The sequence below is a fragment of the Lutra lutra genome, chromosome 12 (genome assembly GCF_902655055.1).
Source record: "Lutra lutra chromosome 12, mLutLut1.2, whole genome shotgun sequence".
Classification (NCBI taxonomy): Eukaryota; Metazoa; Chordata; class Mammalia; order Carnivora; family Mustelidae; genus Lutra; species Lutra lutra.
In genome coordinates this window covers 29,999,324-30,025,593 of record NC_062289.1, presented here as the reverse complement: position 1 = coordinate 30,025,593, position 26,270 = coordinate 29,999,324, and positions in this window count along the sequence as shown.

Genomic DNA, 26,270 nt, shown 5'->3' with positions numbered 1-26,270 from the left:
TCCTCAGAAAACAGCTGTTAATAAAAAGGACAATCTTTTTCAGGGCCATGAGCATAGGTACACATCTTCACCAAAGCAGAGAGGCAGCAGGGATTTATTGATTACACAGCTGTTAAGTTCCACCCATCCAACCCCATTCCACTCACTCTCCCCAAGCCTGCCTTGTCTGCTAGGAAAGTGCCAGCCAGATGCCTGCCTGCCCTCCTGAACTGTATTCATTCTAAGCTTGGTCTATCACAATAGCCACACCTCCGTGTCTTTTGACTGTCCCAGCCCATCTCTACTTTGAATCACCATGCCAAAATAAGGCTTTTCTCAGGACTCTACCCCCTGGACCACTCAACCATGTACTTTTCAAAACAGTATACTCAAGTAGATAATTTTTAAAGTCTCTTACATATCTAAATGATGTGATTTATTTAACCACCTTAGGATCTGGTATCCAGAGACACATTGAATTCCATTAACAGATGATTTCCAGAAAGGATCTATTATCTCTCCTCATAGGTCACATTTTTATATTTTAACAAAAAAAGGAATCTTAGAATTACAGTATGATCTAGCCCAAAATAATAACTAGAAATGGAAGTTTGAGAAGCTAGGGAAAATAATCCTGTGCTTTTGACCTCAGCTTACTGGTAGTACTAATATGTTTGTGCTACTAACTGAATTACCACTGACATTAATGAAAGAGGAAAAGATCAAATATATATAAATTGAACTAAACAAGTGAAATTATCAGACATGCTACGAAGGTGGCTGAGAAATGAGAACACAGGTAGCAAGCTTTGAGCTTATCAAAACCATAGGAGAATAAGAAGGGAGTGGAAGAAACATAACTTCATGGATAATAATTAATGGCCTAAAAACAACAGCATTTGCCACTGTGTTTCATTAATTCCTAGTTTGAATTTTCATGGCACAGTTGCAGAAGACTTGAAAGGAATTTGGAAGATAAAGCTGCAAGTAGAGAAACTCACCTGATAATTTACTGGCCCAGGAGTTATTATTGTGGTCAATGCTGTGTTTATTTTTATCTTCCTAATGAAAAATGAAATGCAGCATGAAAGGTGGAAGTGGGATTTTTGGTCTTTTGGTTGAGTTTCAAATGTTCTCCTATCCATTACTCCCCATCTCCTGATAGGCCTTCATTACTAGTCAGCTGGGTTCAGAGGAGGAAGTGCTTCTCCCAGGAGCTACAGTGGAACCTGGAGATTGAAGATCTATAGACTGAATTTTCAATACATTGATTCAGAAGAAAAAGAACAAAAATCTATTAAAGGAAAGTCCTTCCTGTGTAAGTGAGGACAGTGGTCTTCACTGGAATGAAGGCATAGAACCTCAATCAAGGGAAAAGTATAACTAGTGCAGGTTCCATAAATGTTGTATGCTGATGTATCAATAACCTAGAATGTTCTCTGGTTAGTTCTTAGGTATTAAGGACTCTGGGTTAGTGTTATATTTATGTCCCCTTTTAGTTGCATTATTGATTTGGTTGTCTATTTCTTTTTTTTTTTTAATATCTTATTCAGTTATTTGACAGAGCCAGAGAGCACAAGTGGAGGGAATAGCAGAGGGAGAGGGAGAAGCAGGTTCCCCACTGAGCAGGGAGCCCAGTGTGGGGCTCATTCCCAGGACCCTGGGATCATGACCCAAGCCTAAGCTGGATGCTTAATCATCTGAGCCACCCAGATACCCCTGGTTGTCTACTTCTATGTAACAAGCCACCTCAAAATTTAGCAGCATAGTATAACAGTTTATTATCTCAATTATCTCAATGATTCTGTGGATTGACTGAGCTCAGCTGGACAGTTCTTGCTTGGCCATGGATGTGGTTGCAGTCATTCAACCGGTGGGACTGGAGTTATTGAAAAGATGGAATGGTCTAGATTACCAAGATTGATCACTTACATGGCTGGACTTGTTGCTGGCTGTTAGCTAGGAACCAGAGCTATCTATAGGAGCACCTATATGTGGTTACTCCATGCACCTTGGGCTTCTCAGCATGGTTGCTAGGTTCTCAGTGTCACTACCACACGTATTCTATTGGACAACAGTCACTGGCTCTACCTCACCCAGGTTCAAGTGGGTGGAGAAATGAACACTGTCACTTGATGAAGGAACAGTGAGATGATACTGGAGAACAAAGTAATGAGAAATATTGTCATGATCATCTTTGGAAGAGACAGCCTTCCAGAATTATTGACATACAAATCCCAATTCCTCCATGTATTCGAGCCTCTCCACTTGTCTTTGGAACCCTTTCTACTTTAAGTGCTCTAGTCCATGAATATTCTGTGCTGTCATGTTCTTTTGAATATCAGTCTTTCAACCTCTTCTTCTGCCAAAGCTCTCCTATCTTGTGTTCTAGTTCCTAAAGGTAATCATGAGTGATGTGGGACATTTTGGTTTTCTTCTTATGTGTTGGTACCTCTGTCCAGGTATCTACTAATAAAATTAGGCTTCCAGGAGATTTAGTACAATATGACTGTTAGAAGGTAAACTGAGGTATATTAAATTTTTGAATAGTATATTTGAGCAAACAGCTGTTCCAATCAGGCAGTGCCAAACCAAAAATGGTTAGGAGTGCTCTACTAGCAAGAGCTAAGGAAAAGGCTTTTAAAGAAAAAGTTTGGAAGTAAAACAAGGAAATTATATGATTAGGTATAGATTAAGCTGTTCCTTTATTTGGGAAAGCCTACTTGGCTGTTTGTCATTAGTTGTTAAGTTTAGATTTCTTAACCTTAAGGCATTTATAGGAGCTGAATCTGGCTTACATTTTGGCTTGCCTATGTAGGCTACCAGAGTATTAGAACCACCTCACTCTATTGGCCTCCTTGTTTAATTACTTTCACAAAATGCATGTTTTTCACTCTGAGTAAGATTTAAGCTATAGAGTGCTGCAGAGAGCTTGGATGTGTAGTGTAAAAAACTTCAAGAAAATATGCTTTGCCATTCAGTTTAAAGGTTTGAAACAAGACCATCCATTAGAAGCGAACTTCTTTAATTTCCCCTGATATGCCTGTAGCCCTGATAGCCTTACAAAGCCCTTCAGGGGTAAAGCTGCCAGGACATGGTAATTCCCATCCCTAAAGTTGGGGGAGTAGGGAGCACCACACATGTATACAAACAAAACCTTTCACTATAGATGCAAAAAAATTCTCTCTGTCATCAGATCTACTTGTGTTTCCCTCATGTCTTCCAAAAAAATCCTGTTAATAATCATGGAATAGGAAATAAGCAACCATTACACAAAGCAAGACAGTGAAGTATCATGGTTAAGTATCACCCTTGGAGCTGACAGGCCTGAGTTCAAATCCCAGCCCTCTGACTTAGTCTGTGCAACTTTAGCATCTCTCTCCCTAGGTTTCTTCAACTATAAAATGGGAGTGGTGGTAGTATCCATTTCCAAAAACTAGCATGAGAATTTCACTTAGTTGACATATAATAAGTATTACAGATATCTGCTATTACTATTATTTTGATCCTGACCACTTTTGAAGCACCTCCGTGGTGTTACAAGAGAATAGTAGAGAGTGTGACCAATATGAGATGATATGATACGCATCCTTTTGGTGGTGTGCTGGCTGGTTAATGTGTTACCCCTTCCAGGGTATATAATGCCGTGAAAACCATCATTGTATCAATATGCTCCTGCTGTGTCCATGGCTCTTTAAGGAAAAGAGCATATGGTGGAATTTCAGGCACCACAGGAGGTCAATGAGGGGAATATTTCTGTTGAAGGGGAAAAAACTATTTTAAAGTTGCCAGTTATCTACTCATCAAATCCTCTGTGCTTTTCAAGTATAAAAATAAAATTATTTGCATGTTTCTTTCCATTTTTCATTATAAAGTTTTATTCTATGGCTTTTAGTTTCTAAAAATACCACAAAGGCAGACAGTGACAGAGGTACCTCGTAAAATGTGAAGAAGTTCTGACTAGAGATAAATGGAAATTCAAAGCCCATGTTCCATAATCAGGAAGAATATGTTGGCTCCAAAAGCTAATAGAGCTATGAGAATAGATAGAAAAAGATGTATTGTTTTAAGGAGTATTCTGACATGGATAATTAATAAGAAGCTAAGAAGAAAAACAGTCATGCACCAGCATGACTGCTATTCAAAAACAAACAAAAAATAAAACCAATCCCCCGCCCCAAAACAGCCAAAAAAAAAAAAAAAAGTCATTTTCAGCACCTAGTCTATTTTATTAAATCAGTTTTACTTCAGAGAAAATCAAGACTCAGATAAATAAAATAACTTCCCCAGGTTCTGCAGGTGGTGGCTTTAGATGCCAAAAGTCAAACTCAAATGTCTTTGGCTCTATGTTCAATGTCTGAAACCCTATCCTCTGTTCACACATCAGTACTAACAACACAAGTCCTGGTTTCTCATTTTGGCTGGAACAGTGGTCCATTATCCTAAAATGTTGTTCTGCCTTACCTTTCATCACTTCCCAAACCAACTCTTTATTCTAGCCAGAACAGTCTTCTTGGTGATCTTATTCATCTGATTTGCCTGTCCCTGTCCTCTGTCCCCTTCCTGTGCCAGTGACATTGTCCTTTCCTCTACTCTACTGATTTAAATCTTGACATTCCTCAGAACAGCTTCAACACTCAGCACCTTCTCCTGAACTCCCAAATTCAGTGCCATTAGCCCTCCACTGAACACAGTGTGTCACTGCTGGGGGTTTAGCTAGCCCCATGTCATAGTGCCTTCTGTTTCTGTGAAGTATAGAGCTTGCCTCCCTGAATAGGGCAGTGTCTGATGCCTCTTCTTGGATCTTTATGTAATACATGGTAAGTCCTCAGTAAATTCTGGGTAATTGACTTTGAGTCAGTTCTTTGTCAGTTCTGTGATAAAAAAGCCTAAGCCTTGGGATTAGTCTGTCACTGGTAAATAATTTCATGAGAGTAAGTTTTGGGGAATGAAGGTGATTGGAGGAGTTTATAGGAGAAGATCCATTTGTAGAGGATGGCACATTTTTCCATCTCCTTTACAGAAAATGCCTTGATAGTACCTAGGTGAGAAAAAGGAAAACAACTTTATAAATGCAAATTGCAACATAAATGCAACACCTAGCCATGTTGTTGGTGTTATTTAGTGTTCAGATTAAATAAAAGTGTTGACTCAGCACTGAAAACAAAGAGGTAAATTAACAGGTCTTTGCCAGATGGACTTCAAATTTTCCATGATAATAATAAAAACTATGGCTAAGGTAAACAATAAAGAAATATATATATATATGTATATGTATATATATATGTCTTTATGGGTTATGTATATATATGCAAGATCAGGTCTAATAACTTGAAAATCTTAACATGCTGCAGCCACAGATATATGAGTGTGACTGTCTTTTATGCACTGGATCTTGGACTTGCACTTAATCTTTCTGTGACTCAATCTTATTATCTAAAAAACAGTCTCAACTGTACAATTACAAAAGTTTGTTCACTTGTTTTGAATTATCTGCATCTTCTGACAGAATTAATCTCAGTTGAAGATCTGAAATAGGGAAGCTTTTTAACTGAAAACCCCTTCTACTTTTCTAGAATCTACGTCTAGATTCTACATCCCCCTACCCATTTCCCATCTTTCCAAGGTAGCAAATGCTATAATACTGTCCATGGTTTCTTCCTAACAAATCCATATCTGTGTTTTGAAATTTGCAACAACTTACTTGGGTATTATCTTCTGTGGCCTTCACAGATGTGTCTAAGACAGAAACAAACCCCATTTCCAGATGTGAAAATTGAGTTTTAACTTTAAAGAGGTTAAGAAGGTTAAGAAGCATAGTCACAGGGATTTTAAATATTAGAGCAGGTAATTGAATCCATATTTCTTTCTTTTTTTTTAATTATTTTTTTATTTTTTCAGCATAACAGTATTCATTATTTTTGCACCACCCCCAGTGCTCCATGCAATCCGTGCCCTCTACAATACCCACCACCTGGTGCCCCCAACCTCCCACCCCCCACCCCTTCAAAATTCTCAGATCGTTTTTCAGAGTCCATAGTCTCTCATGGTTCACCTCCCCTTCCAATTTCCCTCAACTCCCTTCTCCTCTCCATCTCCCCTTGTCCTCCATGCTATTTGTTATGCTCCACAAATAAGTGAAACCATATGATAATTGACTCTCTCTGCTTGACTTATTTCACTCAGCATAATCTCTTCCAGTCCCGTCCATGTTGCTACAAAACTTGGGTATTCATCCTTTCTTTTTTCTTTTTTTCTTTTTTTTTTTACAGCTTTATAAACATATACTATACAGCCATCAAAAGAAATGAAATCTTGCCATTTGCGACGACGTGGATAGAACTAGAGAGTATCATGCTTAGCGAAATAAGTCAATCGGAGAAAGACAACTATCATATGATCTCCCTGATATGAGCGAGAGGAGATGCAACATGGGGGGTTGAGGGGATAGGAGAAGAGTAAATGAAACAAGATGGGATTGGGAGGGAGACAAACCATAAGTGACTCTTAATCTCACAAAACAAACTGAGGGTTGATGGGGGGAGGGGGTTGGGAGAGGGGGGTGGGGTTATGGATATTGGGGAGGGTATGTGCTATGGTGAGTGCTGTGAAGTGTGTAAACCTGGCGATTCGCAGACCTGTACTCCATATTTCTTTCTTAGGGCCATGTTCTTTCATAGGATCCAACACTGTAGATGATGCTGCAAACTGATGTCATTGCATAGGGTCTGTGACCTCTGTCCCATAGTTCTGCTATCCTGCCCTTCCTCTCTACCCAGAGAGAAACTCTACTCTCCAGTTCTTCATTTAAACAGGATACCTAATTCTCCTAAAATCTCAAACATACCATGATAGGGTCTGTGTTCATTAACTAATGAAACAAAGTTATCTCGGTAAGTATCCAAAAGGGTGATTTTCAGAGTCGACACACTAAACATAAGAAGTGTAATGGTAAAAATTTGGAGTTTCAGGGCCTGGTTAAGAAAAGAAATAAGTCACACAGAAGGCTTCTAAGTTCTTTCTTTTGAATCTCCAACATAATTGTTTTGTCTTCAACCAACACACAGTGGCAATAATCGAAGACAGGTAGAAGAGGAGATTCAATAGATGTAAAAGGAAAAGTCCTGTCTCTAGGATTACACAGGTGTACAGACATAAACGTGTAGGTTTTTTTTTTTAATTAGGCAAGATTACAAATTACAAATACAGCATACAATACAGCAGCATGTGATCAAGTTCTGAACTCTGAGATGTCCAACTGAAGTGTTTAGTGAAAAGTTGAAAGAAGGGGTAAAGGTGACTATGAGGAATGCATTTCAGAAGGTGGATTTGCGCTGAGCTCCAAAAGACATGAATGCTCTGGAGGTGGTGGTGATGCTGGCATTGGGGCTGACAAAGTGTTGGAAAACTAATTCACGGAAAACTAATTCACTGTTGAAGAAGATTCATATGACCTTCACCTCATCTCCCTCCTTCTACACTAGGATGGAAGAGAGAATCAACATGTGGAGAAAGGAAGGGGAAGGTATGCCCTGGATATCATGACACAGGGATTCTGAAAGCAATATGGAAGAAATCTTAGGAGACAAATAGGGGAATGTCTGTCACTTGTGTTAAACTACAATTTCCCAATAACAGTGCTTTTCCATTTGTGCTTTATCTCTTCCCTTGTGTCTCGGGCCCTGTGCCAGGCCCTGGGATGCTTTAGTCTTGAAATACTTCAGAACTTTCCTGCTCCCTGGAGACAGCTGAATTCTAGCACATCTGTGCATTTTATAGAAACGGAAGCATAGGCAAATAGGCTTGTTTTGAGCGGGGAGGTAGATGGAGAGGTGTCCGATCTTCTTTACCTTTATCAGACTCTTTGAATACAGTTTACTTCATTGTCCAGAGGGTTGCTTTATTTGGGTGGACATAATAATCTGGACACTCTTAGAGATAGGCAGAGGAATAATTAAGGGGACTTGGGGGAGCCCAACTCCCTTACCTTGAACTGCTGACACTCTTCAATTTTCTACTTCATTTGGAATAACACCTTCTCTTACCCTGCCCCCATTTCAGTTTTAATTAATAGACTTTATTTTTATAGCAGTTTTAGATATACAGAAAATTGATCAGAAAATACAGTTCTATAAAGAACTTCTCAAACTCAACACACATAAAGCAGATAATCATGTCAAAAAATGGGCAGAAGATATGAACAGACACGTCTTCGATGAAGACATAAAAATGGCTAACAGACACATGAAAAAATGTTCATTATCACTAGCCATCAGGGAGATTCAAATCAAAACCACATTGAGATACTTCTTTACACCAGTCAGAATAGCCAAAATTAACAAGACAGTAAACAACGTGTGTTGAAGAGGATGTGGAGAAAGGGGAACCCTATTACACTGTTGGTGGGATTGCAAGTTGGTGCACCACTTTGGAAAACAGTGTGGAGATTCCTTAAGAAATTAAAAATAGAGCTACCTCATGACCCTGCAATTGCACTACTGGGTATTTACCCCAAAGATACAGACGTAGTGAAAAGAAGGCCCTTCTGTACCCCAATGTTCATAGCAGCAATGGCCATAGTCGCCAAACTGTGGAAAGAACCAAGATGCCCTTCACAGATGAATGGATAAAGAAGGTGTGTCCATATATACAATGGAGTATTATGCCTCCATCAGAAAGGATGAATACCCAACTTTTGTATCAACATGGATGGGACTGGAAGAGATTATGCTGAGTGAAATAAGTCAAGCAGAGAGAGTCAATTATCATATGGTTTCGCTTATTTGTGGAGCACAGGGAATAACATGGAGGACATGGGGAGATGGAGAGGAGAAGTGAATTGGGGGAAATTGGAGGGGGAGACAACCATGAAAGACTGGGGACTCTGAGGAACTAACTCAGGGTTTTGGAGGGGAGGGGGGGTGGGAGGTTGGTTGAGCCTGGTGGTGGGTAATGTGGAGAGCACGTATTGCATGGAACACTGGGTGTGTACATAAACAATGAACACTGGAACACTGGAAACTGGAACACTGGAACACTGAAAAGAAATTAAAAAAATAACTCTTATGATAATAAAGATAAACTTTTGAGATTCTCATTAAAAAAAAAGAAATACAGTTCTATATCCCCCCTCATTCCCAGTTTACCCAGTTACTAACATCTTACTTTAGTGTGGTACATTTGTTATAATTGATGAACAAAGATTGATGCATTTCTATTAACTAAAGTTTAGCTTACATTACGGTTCATTTCTCATATTATATTGTTCTTGGTATTGAACAATGTGTATATCATATATCCACCATTAGAGTATCATACAGAATACTTTTTCTGCTTTAGAAACAAAATATTTTTGCTAAGTAACCTCTTAGTGTTGTAATTAGAACATCAAACTGTGTAGTCAAACATTAGTTCAAATTGTGGCTCCTGGATCTGTGTGACCCTTACATGCCCAACTTCGCTTTCAGACACATGAGAAGTAGTACCAATCTTTTAACTGGTTATCATGAAGAAAAAAAGAGATGGCATTTCCCAAAATTCTCATTCGCCCACTCAGCAGTATAGTAATGAGGAATCATAATTGCAAGTGGCTGAATAAGATGTTATAGCAAGAAAAGAAGTATCTCTATCATGAGGTATGGCATGGCAGAACTGGAGAGGAGGCTTGGGCGTGTGTGTGTGTGTGTGTGTGTGTGTGTGTGTGTGTGTGTGTGTGCATCCAAACAGTATTTGAGCAATTGTAGAGGAATAGGAGGACCCTGGGGACTGGCAGTTAAGAAGGTAAATGTGTTGGGTGAAGGTCTCAGAAACAAAAGTAGAACATCAATAGACACAAACACGTATGCTGTATGACTAAAAAGATAACAAATCTGAGTGTAGGCAATGGTATTGAAATCTCAGTTATCTTTCTTATTCAGTGGTATACCTTTGACATTTTTTTATCTTATTAAAGAGAAAATTATTTTACATTGTAAAACTATGCTATTTTTTTTTTTAGTATTATTACTACTGTTTAATTTCAGGATTCTTACAATAACATACTTTTGTTTTGTTTTGTTTTGGTAACTTAACACAGATAAACATACAAATATACCACACCAACCAGTGGTATGTTGCTTTCTTAGCAGGGACTTCACTTTAATGTTGGCTTATTCTCTTCACCCCACCATCCCCAGACCCTACATTGGAGGACATGAATGATGAGCTACATCTAGTCCTATAGCATTATATTCTTACTGTGGGCCTATGAGACAAACATCTGAATAAAAGGTTAAAACACGAGAAAATCTTTAACAGGAAGTTTAATTGTGTTTGAGGGATTGAAAATTGACTTCCAATATTGCTGTGTTAAACTCCTCCTTTCAGTAGAGCTAGGCACTTGAAGACTGGGGCACCTGAGAGGGAGACCAGCAAGCTCTTTTACTACTGTTGAAAATAATGAGCAACTACATCAGGATTCTACTAGTTTTGGGAAACTATTGCTAAGTTCAAAAAAGTAGTTCTTGGTATTTCAGACTGGTGACCCTTCTGCTCTCTCCTTAAAGATTTACCACATGCAGCTAGGTAATCTACTTTATTCCTCTATTGTTTTGTACCAAGAAAAACTCTCTAGTTTGTGACACTACCGGTCATAAATAATTGATAATATTTTAAAGCTTTTAAAATTTTTATTATTATTATTATTTAAATATTTTATTTATTTATTTGATAGAGATAGACACAGTGAGAGGGAACACAAGCAGGGGGAGTGGGAGCAAGAGAAGCAGGCTTCCGGCTGAGCAGGGAGCCCAAGGTGGGGCTCGATCCCAGGACCCTGGGCAGACGCTTAATGACTGAGCCACCCATGAGCCCCTTTCATTACTATTTGACCCATCAGAATCTTACCTTAAAGTAGAAGAAGAATCTTACCTTAAAGTAGAAGACAACTCACTCAGTTGTTGAATTGCAGAGAAAACATTTGAGGAAGTAGATGCAGGAGACAGGGAGAAATGGGGATTATCGAGGGTCACTGAAACTAGACTACCCACCAGTATGTTCTCCACAGTGCAGAGAAGTGAATCCTGCCCTAGATTCTACCTATCTACATTACAGCTGTTCTCTTTCCAGTCGTGGTTTATTTCATAGAACCTCAAAATTTAAGAAATGGGGTTGAAGGTATCTGACTTCAATGTTTATAAAAGCATCTTTTGGAGGGAATTCTCCTTCCAACATAAAATGACAGGCTGCTTTTGGAGAGAGAATTTGGGAGGAAAAAGAGAGAAAAATTTTTTCTCATTCTGTTAATGCATTACCTCAGCATTGCAGTTGAGGCCAACTGTTCCCTGTGGTGCTAGGCTTTCTCTCAGTCCATGGGCCATTCTTTGATGATGTTGCACAGAGAAGCCCCTCCATTAGAGGAGGCCCTGTTTATGAATATGAACATGGACATACTGATCAGGACATTCCCACATACATAAGAAATGGTTATCTAGTTCTGGTTCCCATTTTTCCATTTCAAATTTGGGCTTTGGGTTTTTTAGTTGAAGTTCTTTGATTTTATGCAAGGACAGCAGCATAAGGGAAGCTGGGAAGCTGCTCCACTAGGCTTCAAGCATATGCCTGAATTTGTTTACCACAAACAAAATCCTCTCAGCTACTGTTACTGTCACCATAGCAACAAGATTGGGGTTACTTCTATCAACAAAGCACCACATAAGGCAAAGGCAGGCATTTAATAAAGAAGAGCAATGATAATTATATAGCAGCCAGTTGCCAGCTCAAACACAGAGTCCTTTTTCCAAATTGTAGTTCCATTTTCTATGTAGAAATGGAAATTATAACTTAATACGCTTTGGAAACCCATTCCTGTATTTGTCTGGGAGATGGAAAAATAAACAGCTGGAAATTCTCCACAGTTCTTAATTCAACTTCACAGCATAACCTTATTAGTAGGTTTATATGCCTCAGTAGCATAAAACTGCCTCATTAATAAATAAGGATATAAACCAGAAATAGATTTGGAAAAATTGATTTCTTTTTAAAAAAGATTTTATTTATTTATTTATTTGAGAGAGAGAGAGAGAGAAAGAGAGAGAGAGAGAGATTCACAGTAGGCAGAGAGGCAGCCAGAGGGGAAGGCGGGGGGGTGGGGAGGGTGGGAAGCAGGCCCTCTGCTGAGCAGGGACCCCAATGCGGGGCTTGATCCCAGCACCCTGAGATCATGACCTGAGCTGAAGGCAGAGGCTTAACCCACTGAGCCACCCAGGTGCCCCGGGAAAAATCAATTTCTGATCTTAAATATAAAATATTGAAATAAGGACCCAGAGAACAAGAATGTACTTACTGAGAAAAGAGATTAAGTTGACAACTAAGCTTAGATGGACTGAACTCATAGCTGATAAATTTTATTTACTATTATTCAACCATCCCATGCTCTATCCATTTCATAGTTCCATACTTGAATTGCAATTGGGTAGAACCATACTGGAGAAATACAATGAAGAATATATGCATGGAAATATGCAGAATGATTCATTGACTAATCTTTAATTGGCTACTGACACTATATACAATGAGCTAGGAACCATGTTAATCCTCAAAGACATTAAAACAAATAAAATGAGGTCCTATTCTGAAAGACCTTGATAATTTCACTGAATATGCAAATACAAATAATTTACACAGGATGTTATGAGTAAACAAAGTTCTGGGAATGATACTGAGAAAATGCAGAGAAAGAAGTGCTAAATTTTAGTAGCAGATTTTGATATAACTTGAAGTTACATTCATCTTGGCCTTGAAAAATCAGAATAATGCTTATGGATGGAGAATGTGATCTCAATGGTAAAATCGACAAAATATAAATCTCAGCTCAAACTTTTACATCTTCATCTCTCCCCTCACCACAAATATCATTGCTAACTACCTGACCTTTCCTCTTGGATGGAGGCATTTATCCAGGTACAGCAAGATATATTAGCAATTTCCCAGACCCTGCCTTGGTCCATGTATTAGTTTCCTAGGGCTATTGTAAAAAATTAACACAAACTGTGTGGCTTAAAACAACAAAAATGTATTCTTTCACCGTTCTAGAAGCTAGAAGTCCAAAATCAAGATGTCTATGAAGCCATGCTCCCTCTGAAAATTCTGGGGAAGAATCCTCCCTTGCCTCTTCCAGCTTCTGCTGATGGTTGGCAATTCTTGGCATTATTGGTTTGTAGATACATCACTACAGTCTCTACCTCTATCATCATATGGCCTTCTTCACCCTGTCTGTCTTTGCTCTCTTTGTGGCTCTGTATCTCCTTATAAGGACACCAGTCATTGGGTTTAGGATCCACTCTAATGCAGTATGATTTCATCTTAACTTTATTATATCTGGTTTAGGTTTAGGATTTAGGTTTAAGACTCAACATATCTTTTTTGAAAATACAATTCAACCACAGCCTCCTATGAGAAAGCATAGGGAAATCCTATCTATAACAGCCTTGGCCAGTGTATTGAGGCTGATCTGAATGCCTTCTGGGGGCAAGATGATGTTTAAACACTTAAAGTTCTCTTTGACCACTCTTAAGAAACAAGTCACCATGATTGGGAGAAGGAGGCAATTTAATGCCCTGATCCCACACAAAATGTACCATCCCAGGATCATGTATGGTGTCTTTAGAAGGCAAGCGTTATATACAATTCTTAGAGACCCCAAATGAGAACTTAGCAGTTGAGGGGTGGGGGTGCAGATTGACAGTGTCTCCACAGTGGCTTTTCAGACAGCTGGTAGGCCTGTGTTTTCCCAGCTCAGTCATAATAATTGAGTCTAATTCTGGTTTCTGGAGGGCTGCCTAAGGACAGTCAGTCCATTCTTTTCTGTTCGTCCATGCTACCAGCTAGGTGGCATTTGTCTACTCCAATGGAATAACTGAGAATGAGGTTGGGAAAGACATCCTGAGGTGTTGATAAGTGATCTGCATGGAAAGTTCAGGAGCCAGAGCCATCCTCAGCTATTTTTGACAAACATCTCACAAAGGTTAAAGGGATTGATGACCAAACTGTGTTCAGAGATCTACTGAACTTATGGGGCACTGTGGACTCAAGAGTCACTTGTAACCATTTAAGAGAATGGCACCAGAGTATTTTCCCTTGTAAGGACTGCTCCAAGGGCAATACCGAAATACAAAAGATTGTTAATGACCCTCTGTCCTCTATTCCTTCTAATGTCTAACCTGTTTTGTCCCAGTAGCTGTGTTGCCGCTCTCCACTGCCACAAATTTTTATGTCCTATTCCAGTGGCTATAATTTCATGCCCTCTCCCCCTTCTCTAGATCATCCTGTTCTCACATTTAGACTTATCCAGAAGGGCCAGGTGCAAGAGGAAGAGGGTATTTTTTATGATTATTACTATACTCAATATAGTGGTTATTATTCATGTGATCTAGAAGTGTGTTGATCCAATAAGAGAATCCAGATGGTTGAATCAAAATTAAGTTGTTTTTGTTTGTAATTTTTATTTAAATTTAATTAGTTAACATACAGTATAATACTGCTTTCAGGAAAAGAATTCAGTGATTCATTACTTACATACAACACCCAGTGTTCATCATAACAAAGTGTCATCTTTAATACACATCATAGAATCTAGCCTGTCCCCCATCCTCCTCCCTCCATCAACCCTCAGTTTGTTCTCTATCATTAAGAGTCTCTTAAGACTTCTTTCCCTCTGTCCTTTTCTCCCCTCCCATATGTTCATCTGTTTTCTTCCTTAAATTCCACATATGAATGAAATCATATAGTATTTGTCTTTCTCTGGCTGAGTTACTTTGCTCATTATAATACACTCTAGCTCCAAACATGTTATTGCAAATGGCAATATTTCATTCTTTTGATGGCTGAATAATATTCCATTGTGTGTGTATACATATGTATACACACACACACACACACACACACACCACATCTTCTTTATCCATTCATCAGTTAATGGACATTTAGACTCTCTCCATAGTTTGGTTATTGTTGACAGTGCTGCTATAAATATTGGGTGCATGTGCCCCTTCACATCTGTAGTTTTGTATCCTTTGTGTGACTACCTAGAATTGTACAAAATTAAGTTTTGATACCTTAGGGCCCTTTTTGACCAGTTTGTCAGCTAAGGGGTTAACTAGCCGTCTAGCCTAGGGTTACTGCTAGGAGAAGAAAAGTCCAGCCATGGGCTACACCGTGCCCAGGAATGGTGTAGATAGACTATTATATTTTCAAAATTGGTATTTTAATCTTAGGTGAAAAAAATTCCTTTCTGGGATGGCCGTACTCAGTGACCAAAAAACCTCACTAATGTGTGTGGACCAAGAGAAACTTAAGGATGTAGCATCAAAAATATTTTTGTGTCAATATTTTAGAAGTCTGTCCCAATGGGCAGTAATACCAAGAGCCTCTGGGTGGCAGAGAGTGTGTAAGTTCCATCAAATATCATGATTATCAGCCCATCGTCAAACTGCAAATGGTTTGGAAAGCTTAAAATGCTTGTTTCAAGAGTCTCAAAGACATTAGATGTTTCAGCTGATCAAGGTGGAACAACAAAAAAGCAGTAACCAGAAAAAAAGTGTTCTCAGGGGTGAGGTACCACTGAAAACCTGAAGAGGGAAGTCTAAAGTATATAGTTGTCAGGAGTAGATGGCGAAGGCTTCCTTCACTATAAGAAAACTGGGTCAAATATTTGAAAGAATCACAGGTCTAGCATGTGGTAGACAGTTTCATCTGGGCTGGCAGAAACATAGGACTTTTACTTTTTTCCAGTTTATGATGGTAGATGTCTTTCCATATCTGGTACAATGATGAATCCAGGCAGCAATGATGCCAGTCTTGGGTAGTAGAGTGTCTCAATCAGCAACTTATTCTAGCTAGCCTCATCAGAAAACAGGACTATATCATAAGTCCAGAAGACCATACCACTTGAGTGACTGAAATATTTGTTTTCAGTCTACGGTTACTTTAGCAGAGGACCAAATAGCTAGGCCATTGGCAATAGCCTAAGAATCAGTAAAACTATAACAAAGTTCATTAAGGGGACTATTGCCCAACGTCATGAGAAATGTCTTGAGTTCTGACAACTGAGTGAGCCAACAATGTCTGCTTTTATTTCCACTTAACTGGAGTTGGGCTGAACAGCCACAGTAGCCCCATAGACATCACTGGATTTCGATAAGCAAAACCATCAGTGAAGGAAGCCCAGGCATTTAGGGAAGTCTCTGTGAATGCAGGGCCCCATCAAACCAGTAATTTTACTTGAGGCAGCAGAATGATGATTTAAAGTTTTCTCCAAAGGAATAGCCTCCACTTTTTTATGTAAAGTAACAATGTCACTTTGTCATATAAAGCTGAAATGTCACTAAGATCAGGCCAGTTGCTTTCTTGCATATTCCATTTCCACTTGACAAGCTAAGTTTATTACGTCCTTCCCATCCTGTTAGTTGCATTTGAATTGGTTCTCCTGCAGTTGGAAAGCTCTGGCAAGACAGTCACAAGGCTCCCATTTAGTCAGGCATTTAGTTTTGGCGAGAGCCTGAGCAAGGTAATAGTCACTTTTTTTTTTTTAAATTCTGTTATGTTAGTCACACTAGTTTTTGATATAGTGTTCCATGGTTCATTGTTTGCATACAACACCCAGAGCTCCATGCAATCCGAGCCCTCCTGAATACCCATCACCAGGCTCACCCACCCCCCAGCCCCCGCCCTTCTAAACCCTCAGTTTGTTTTCTGGAGTTCATAGTCTCTCATGGTTTGTCCCCCACTCTAATTTCTCCTTCATTTTTTCCTTCTCCTAATGTCCTCCATGCAGTCACTTTTTAAGAAGTTTGTACCCTAGAATCCGTATTAGGAAGATGACAAGGCAAAATTCTCAGGGAGTACCTCCGGATAGAGATTGCCTCCCTTTCTTAGAGGATCTATTCAGCAAGATCATTCTTCACAAGGACTTGTAGCTCAAGGGTTCATTAGGTCTCCAGGTACCAAAGTGACTACATAACACTTCTCTTTATATGGTTCTTCCTGGTGAGTATAATTCCCTGTGGTATTTACAGAAGGAGAGGTACAAGCATGCAACATGTCAAATGAGCCAACTTCAATGTGGCAGAGAAGCCGCCAGTCCTCATGGCCTGCCCTGCCCTGAATCAACAACATTGCAGGGTTGGAGTTGCCCAGAATACCAGATTCCCAGTTCTTACCTACCCAAAGGTCAGTAGTTTCTTTTAAGTATAAATGCTTCTCATATTATTATTTGCCTCTCATCACTTTCCAGAACACCAACATAGTTTTTTTGTTCACTTTATCCTACTTCATTTTTGCTTTCTAGGGAGAATATTTGTCAATATACTTAATCATTACTAGAAATTAAAATGCTTTAATTTTTGCATTCATATCATCTTCTCACCTTACCAGAGTCCATTAAGGCTAATGAGGTAATTATCTATGCCCTCAAACGTCTAGAAACCAGGGCATCCACAGAGACCCCCTATAAGCTGCTGTGTGCTCATCTGTACTCAAATATCTGAGACATCTTGGTTAACTTCATTCCCCACCCTGCTGTTCATTCAGATTGTACAGAATAGAGATATGCCAACAAGAGACCTAATAGACAGAAAGATGTTTTCTAGAGTTGCTTTGGGAGGTTCTTCCCCTTACCTTTTTTCCCATGGTTCAGTCTTCTAGGAACATCCTCCCTTACCATTAATTAAATCCTGAATATAACTCTTAGTTATGCAGCAGATGTCCTTCCTAGCATCCCAAGGCACTTCTCTAGGTGAGGTATAGAATTCATGTCACAAGGCCCAGCAAACATGACAATAACAGAGGAGACCAAGAGATCAAAGATAAATTAGGGCCTGAGATAATGAGCATCTGGGCAGTTTTTAACAATCTGATTTATAATCTTTCACATATATATTTTATATATGAAATTATGATTACATGAAATGTGAATTATATATAATACATAATTTTTAAAGATTTATTTATTTTAGAGAGAGAGAAAGCACACCCACAGAGGGTGAATGGGGAGAGGGAGAGAATCTTAAGCAGACTCCCCATTGAGTGTGGAGCCTACCATGGAGCCTGATGTGGGGCTTGGTCTCACAACCCTGAGATCATGACCTGAACCTAAATCAAGACTGGGATGCTTAACCAACTGAGCCACCCAGGTGTCCCATTTCATATATATTTTTAATAATGAAGAAACAAAAAACCAATCTCAGTTATTTCCAGCAGTGTCCCTGGTCTGGAGAACTCATTTCAGCCCAGTTCTACCAGTTTCCTTTGACCCTCCAGCTGACATAATCACACCATGTCCCCAAGGCACTGTGCTTACTCTAGCTCCTCTGAAAACAGGCAGTCAGATTTTTTTCTTTCATCTTATCCTTGTGTTTCCCAGATTAACAATTAGCGAACCTAAAAAAATTCTTTTTCTTCCTTTCTCCTTTTCCTTCCTTTTTCTTTTTCTTTCCATCCTTCCTCCTTTCCTTCCTACCTTCTTTCTTTCTCCTTCCCTCTTCATTCCTTCCGTTCTTCTTCCCTTCTTCTTCCTATTTTTTTTCTTTTTCTTTCTACCCCCCCCCCCACCTTTTTTTAAAGCAAAAACATTGAGAACAAAATTTGCTAAGATGTTATGGGAAAACAAAGAAACAAGCAACAGGAATGCCAAAGGCAAGTACAATTGTCTGGTTCTGTGATGATTAATGACATAAATTACATGGCATTCAGACTCCCAGTTCATTTCTGACTCTAGAAGAGTTGGGTCCTCGTACGTTCTGTCTAGAAAAACAGTGCCCCAGAAACACTGTCTAGCATGAAGGAGCCTTCATTTCTTTACTCCCTGTCCTGAACAATAGCTGGGAATTGACAATGTTACTTAAGTTCTGGTTTCCATGGGCATCTATGGACTGCTCTAATTTCCAGCCTCTGTTTTATAGAAAGAAAGACTTTGCCCCAGACACCTCCATCACTTCCAGCCCACTGACATCACCAGATAATGTCTTCCTCTGGAACTCTCTAGTCCTGTGTCCTTAAATTCTAGTGTAGCTCTTTACCCATTTTTTCCTATTTCATCTCTCTTGAGGAAATTTATTGATTGATCATATACTAAATTTAATGATTTCCTAATTCTTTGTTTTCAATTTAGTAAAATTTGTCTTATTTTTTTTAAAGCTACAGTCCTGTTATAGATCATATTTCTGCTCACAAGGCTCAGGCGACTAACTTCTTAAGGTATATTGAAGTTACTTTTTTTCCTAAGAATTTGATGCCCTCAAGAAATACTCTCAGAATTGTAGGTTTAAATATTACTAGTATTTTCTCTCATTTTTGTGGCTTGTCTTTTACAACATTTAATGATCTTTCAGTTGACAATCTTGATTCTAATAAAGTCCATTTTATTAACTTTTTCCTTTGTAATTATATTTGTGCTCTGTATGAGAAATGTTTTTCCTGTGATAATGTAATGAATGTGTATATATTTTTAATAGACAGAAGTTTGTCTTTCACTTTAGACTGAAAATAAACCTAGATTTGGTATTTGTGTATGCTGTGACACAGGGGTCAATTTTCATTACTTTTCATATGGATAACTGATAGGTCCAAGCATGTTTATTGAAAAGACAGTCCAGGTTAGCTCAGTTGGTTAAGCATCAGACTCTTGATTTTGATCTCACGGTCATGGGATCAAGCCCCATGTCCAGTTATGTGCTCAGAGTGGAGTATGCTTGGAATTCTCTCCTTCCTTTCCCTCTGCCCCCTTCCCTGCTCTTTCTCTAAAATAAAATAAGTTTTAAAAAATATAAAAAAAAAAGACAAAACATTCCATTTTGCACTTCTCTGTAGTGTCAAGACTATCATCATATGTCCATATAGTCATTGGTTTTCTAGATTCTCTTTCATTTGGCCTTATGTCTATTCTTAGCTTAATAACACCTTCTCTAATTATGATAGCTTTATAATAAATATCGATATCTGATATAACATGAACTTACTCAATTTCTTTCCAAGATTTTTCAACTATTCAAGGCTCTTTGCACTGTCATATACATTTTAGAACTAGTTCAAGTTACCCACACAGCAAAAAGGGGGGAAAACCTGCTAGGATTTAGACTGAATTGAGAAACTGGTTTAGAGATTATTGACATCTTCTATTTCATGAATATGATTTACCCCATTTATTAAGGTGTTTATTTTTATCAATAATACTTTATAGTTTTCTATTAGGTATCTGTGTATCTTCTATTATTTTTCTAAACCATTTGATTTTCTTCCAATTAGGAATATTTTTAAAAATTACACTTTCTTGTTATTTATTGTTTGAGTATAAAAATAGAACTATTTTTCTAAAAATATGTTGACCTGTAACTAACAACCTTTCTCTTTTTCTCACTTCAAAACTTCACGTGTTAATTCTAACAACTTATCTGTAGATTCTTATATGTGATTATATCACCTGCAGATAATGACATTTTTATTTCAGTTTTCCCATACTTACAAATTTATTTATTATTTTTATATATTTGTACTAGCTAGGATTTCCTGTACAATATTGAGTACAAGGAGAGTAGTATGAATTCTTGTCATGGTACATTGATTGTTATATATGATGGTTTTGGGTTTTTTTGCAATGATGTTTCATCACATTAATGTAGTTTGCTACTAAACCTAGGATACTAAGGGTGTTTTTTATAATTACTATGAGTAGAAATTATAAAAGATTTTTTCATTCATTGAGATGATCATAAGATTTTTATCAATTTTTATGTTAATATGGATACATGATTAATAGTTTGAATCAAATATGCAAACTCTAAATTAGTCCTGACATGTTATGTAAATATATGTATATACACATACATATGTGGTTTATTAATATATTATTTAGATTGGCTTCAATTTTCCTCTGTTCTAATAGTTTATCAAATTTATATATAAAATTCCTTCATAAAATGAGTTTAAAATGGTTTCCTTTTTTTTTTTTTTTAATAACATTTTCTGGTGGAATTTGGGTAATATTACCATTATGTCTGTCCTAAATGTTTGTTATAATTTACTGGTGGTGAATTTCTGATTTTCTATTTCTTCTTGGGGGTGTTCTAAAAATTGTATTTTTCTATAAATTTGATCATTTCAAAGTTGATCACCAAACATTTGAAATTATTTTGCATCATGTTTTTCATAGTATCTTTTTATTGGTTATTTATTGTACAGTTGGTGCTGCTGACCACTCTTTTATTTCTGGCACTTTGTCATGATTAATCTTGTCTGAGATTATGAATTTAAAATGTTTCTTTTTAAGCTTGTAAATATGAATTTCATTTTAATATCTGCCTTCATCTTTGTCATTTTCTTCTGCACATTTTACTAGGATTATTTTATTGTTTTATTTCATTGATTTTCAATTGTTCTGTTTTTAAAAATGTATTGTCTCATTCTCAATATTTCCTTTTAATTGTGGATTTAGCTGCATTACCATGCTATTATATTATTCAGTTTATTTTTCCATTGCCCCAGATTTATCTTTTGACACATGGTTTATTATAGAAGCTTATTTATTAATTTCAAAACATAGTACTATTTTCCAATTAACTTTTCATTATTTATTTCTAGCTTAATCGGACTGCGGTCAGAGTACATACTCTGTATGATTTTAATGCTTTGACATTTGTTGAGACCCCTTTATGGCACAATATAAAATTGAATTTTTGGAAATGTTTCATGTATGATTGACAATTATACATGCTGGAGTTGTTAGATACAATGTCCAATATATGCCAGTTAGATAAAATTTCCTAATCATTGTGCTTTATATGTTTGCTCTTTATTTTATGTATGTATTTACTGGTATTGCTCAGGTCTTCTCAAACCATTCATCATGTCTCCTCTTGTCTTTTTTCTTTTTTTTAGGACTTTATTTATTAGACAGGGTGAAGGTAGAGCATGAGCTAGAGGGAAAGGCAGGGTGAGAGGGAGAAGCAGACTGTTTGCTGAGCAGGTAGCCCAACACAAGGCTCCATCCAGGAACCCTGTGATCCTGACCTGAGCCAAAGGCAGATGCTCAACTGACTGAGCCACCCAGGTGCCCCATCTTCTTGTCTTCTGTATTTTTTTAAAGATTTTATTTATTTATTTGACAGAGAGAGATCACAAGTAGGCGGAGAGGCAGGCAGAGAGAGAGGGGGAAGCAGGCTTCCCGCTGAGCAGAGAGCCCGATGTGGGGCTTGATCCCAGGACCCTGAGATCATGACCTGAGCTGAAGGCAGAGGCTTAACCCACTGAGCCACCCAGGTGCCTGTCTTTTGTATTTTGAATATATTTATTCATGTTTTTCATAATGCATATTGTCTTTTGACCTTTCTTTCTGTTTACTATTAACTGTCTTCAGCTGTATCATATCTGCTATAAACCCAACCACTACATTCTAAACTTTTGTTCTTATATTTTTCAATTTTCAAGTTTTTAAGAGTTTTCAGTTTTCTGCCAATATTATCCCTTTTGTCTCCTATTTATATGAACATAATTTTTTTTGATCTGCAAGCTGAACCAGCCACTTTTTATTTTTATATTTTTTATAATTTTTTTATTATGCTATGTTAGCCACCATCATTAGTTTTTTTTTTTTTTTAAGATTTTATTTATTTATTTGATAGAGAGAAATCACAAGTAAGCAGAGAGGCAGGCAGAGAGAGAGGAGGAAGCAGGCTCCCTGCTGAGCAGAAAGCCCGATGTGGGGCTCGAACCCAGGACCTGGGATCATGACCTGAGCCGAAGGCAGCGGCTTAACCCACTGAGCCACCCAGGCGCCCCCCATCATTAGTTTTTGATGCAGTGTTCCATGATTCATTGTTTGCATATAACACCCAGTGCTCCATGAACTACATTTCCGTCCATAATACCCATCACCAGGCTCACCTATCCTCATACACCCCTCCCCTCAAAAACCCTCAATTTGATTCCCTGAGTCCATAGTCTCTCATGGTTCATCTCCCCATCTGATTCCATCCCCCTTCATTTTTCCCTTCCTTCTCCTAATGGCTTCCATGCTATTCCCTATGTTCCACAAATAAGTAAAATCATATGATATTTGTCTTTTTCTGTTTGACTTATTTCACTTAGCATAATCTCCCCCAGTTCCATCCATGTTGATGCAAAAGTTGGGTGTTCATCCTTTCTGATGATGGAATATTATTCCATTGTATAAATGGACCACATCTTCTTTATCCATTCACCTGTTGAGGGGCATCTCAGCTCCATCAACAGTTTGGCTATTGTGGATATTGCTACTATGAAGATTGGGGTACATATGGCCCTTCTTTTCAATTCATCTGTATCTTTGGGGTAAATACCCAGTAGTGCAATTGCTGGGCATAGGGTAGCTCTATTATTAACTTTTTGAGGAATCTCCACACTGTTTTCCAAAGTGGCTGTATCAACTTGCATACCCACCAACAGCATATGAGGGTTCCCCTTTCTTCACAACCTCTCCAACATTTGTTTCCTTCCTTGTTAATTTTTGCCATTCTAACTGGTATAAATTGGTACTTACATGTGGTTTTGATTTGGATTTCCCTGATGGATAATGATGTTGAACATTTTTTCATGTGTCTGTTAGCCATTTGTATGTCTTCTTTTGGAGAAGTGTCTGTTCAAGTTTTCTGCCCATTTTTTGACTGTATTTTTTTGTTTTTTGGGTGTTGAGTTTGAGAAGATCTTTATAGATCTTGGGTATAAGCCCTTTAACTGTAGTGTCATTTGCAGATATCTTCTCTCATTCTGTGGGATGTCTGTTTGTTTTATTGACTATTTCCTTTGCCATGCAGAAGCATTTTATCTTGATGAAGTCCCAAAAGTTCATTTTCACTTTTGTTTCCCTTGCCTTCACAGACATGTTTATGTTATCCTATAAGATTTTTGATGGATTCCTGTCTCACACTGAGGTCCTTCATCCACTTAGATTTTATCTTTGTGTATGGTATAAGAGATTGGTCAAGTTTCATTCTTCTGCCCAATAGCTGTCCAATTTTCCCAGCACTGCTTATTGAAGAGACTGTCTTTTTCCATTGGATATTTTTTCTTGCTATGTCAAAGATTAGTTGATCATAGAGTTGAGGGTCCATATCTGGGCTCTCTATTCTGTTCCATCTGTTTTTGTGCCAGTACCATGTTGTCTTGGTGATCACAGCTTTGTAATATAGCTTGAAATAGGCAATATGATGCCCCAGCTTTGTTTTTCTTTTTCAACATTTCCTTGGTGATTCAGGATCTCTTCTGGTTTAGGCAAATTTTAGGGTTGTTTGTTCCAGCCTTTGAAAAATGCCATTGATATTTTGATCGGGATGGTGTTGAAAGTATAGATTGCTCTGGGCAGCATAGACACTTTAACAATGTTTATTCTTCCAATCCATGAGCATGGAATGTTTTTCCATCTTTTTGTGTCTTCCTCAATTTCCTTCATAAGTGTTCTGTACTTTCTAGAATATAGATCATTTACCTCTTTGGTTGGGTTTATTCCAAGTTATCTTACGGTTTTTGTTGCTATTGTAAATGGAGTCTTGTTTCTTTGGAGGTTTTTGACCACTGCTTTAATCTCAGTACTGGTTATTGGTCTATTCAGGTTGTCCATTTCTTCCTGTTTCAGTCTTGGTAGTTTATAGGTTTCTAGGAAGGCATCCATTTCTTCCACATTGTTTAATTTATTGGCATATAGTTGGTTGATAATAATTTCTAATGAACTTTTCTATTTCCTTGGTGTTAGTCCAGATCTCTCCCCTTTCATTCATAATTTTATTAATTTGGGCCCTTTCTCTTTTCTTTTGGATAAGTCTGGCCAGTGGTTTATTGATCTTATTAATTCTTTCAAAGGACAAGCTTCTAGTTTTGTTGATATGTTCTATTATATTTCTGGTTTCTAATTCATTGATTTCTTTTTTTTTTTTTAAGATTTTATTTATTTATTTGACAGAGAGAAATCACAAGTAAGCAGAGAGGCAGGCAGAGAGAGAGGAGGAAGCAGGCTCCCTGCTGAGCAGAAAGCCCGATGTGGGGCTCGAACCCAGGACCTGGGATCATGACCTGAGCCGAAGGCAGCGGCTCAACCCACTGAGCCACCCAGGCGCCCCTAATTCATTGATTTCTGATCTAATCTTATTTCTCCTCTTATGAGTGACTTAGGATTTGTTATTCTTTCTCCAGTTCTTTAAGGTGTAAAGATAGTTCGTGTATTTAGGATTTTTCTTTTCTTTTTTCTTTTTTTTTTTTTTTTTTTAAATGAGGCTTGGATATCTATGTATTTCCCCCTTTGGACCACCTTTTCAGTATCCCATAGGTTTTGGACCGATGTGTTTTTGTTCTCATTGGCTTCCATGAATTATTTAAGTTCTTTGACTTCCTGGTTGACCCAAACATTCTTAAGAAGAATGGTCTATAGTTTCCAAGTGTTTGACTTTCTTCAAAATTTTTACTTGTGATTGAGTTCCAGTTTAAAAACATTATGGTCTAGGGCGCCTGGGTGGCTCTGAGGGTTAAAGCCTCTGCCTTCAGCTCAGGTCATGATCCCCGAGTCCTGGGATCGAGCCCTGCATTGGGCTTTCTGTGCAGCAGGGAGCCCACTTCCCCCTCTCTCTGCCTGCCTCTCTGCCTACTTGTGATCTCTGTCTGTCAAATAAATAAAAAAGATTTAAAAAAAAAAACATTATGGTCTGAGAATATGCAGTTAATAATCTGTCTTTTGGTATTGCTTGAGGCCTGATTTGTTACACAGTTTATGGTCTATTCTGGAGAAAGTTCCATGTGCGCTCGAGAAGAATGAGTATTCTGTTGTTTTAGGGTGGAATGTTCTATATGTATGTATGAGGTCCTTCTGGTCCAGTGTGTCATTCAAAACTCTTGTTTCTTTGTTGATTTTCTGCTTAGATGATCTATTACTGCGAGTGGAGTCTTGAGGTTTTCTACTTTCAACATATTATTATCATCAACATATCTCTTTAATTTGGTTAACAGTTGGCTTATGTACTTGGCTGCTCCCATGTTGGAGGCATAGATATTTACAATTGTTGGAACCTCTTGTTGGATAGAACTTTTAAGCATGATATAGTGTCCTTCTATATAACTACAGCCTTTAGCTTAAAATCTAATTTGTATGATAGGAGAATTGCTACCTCAGCTTTCTTTTGAGGTCCGATGGCATGAAAAATGGTTCTCCATCCCTTCACTTTCAGTCTGGATGTATCTTTAGGTTCAAAATGAGTCTCTTGTAGACAGCATATGGATGGGTCATGTCTTTTTATCTAGTC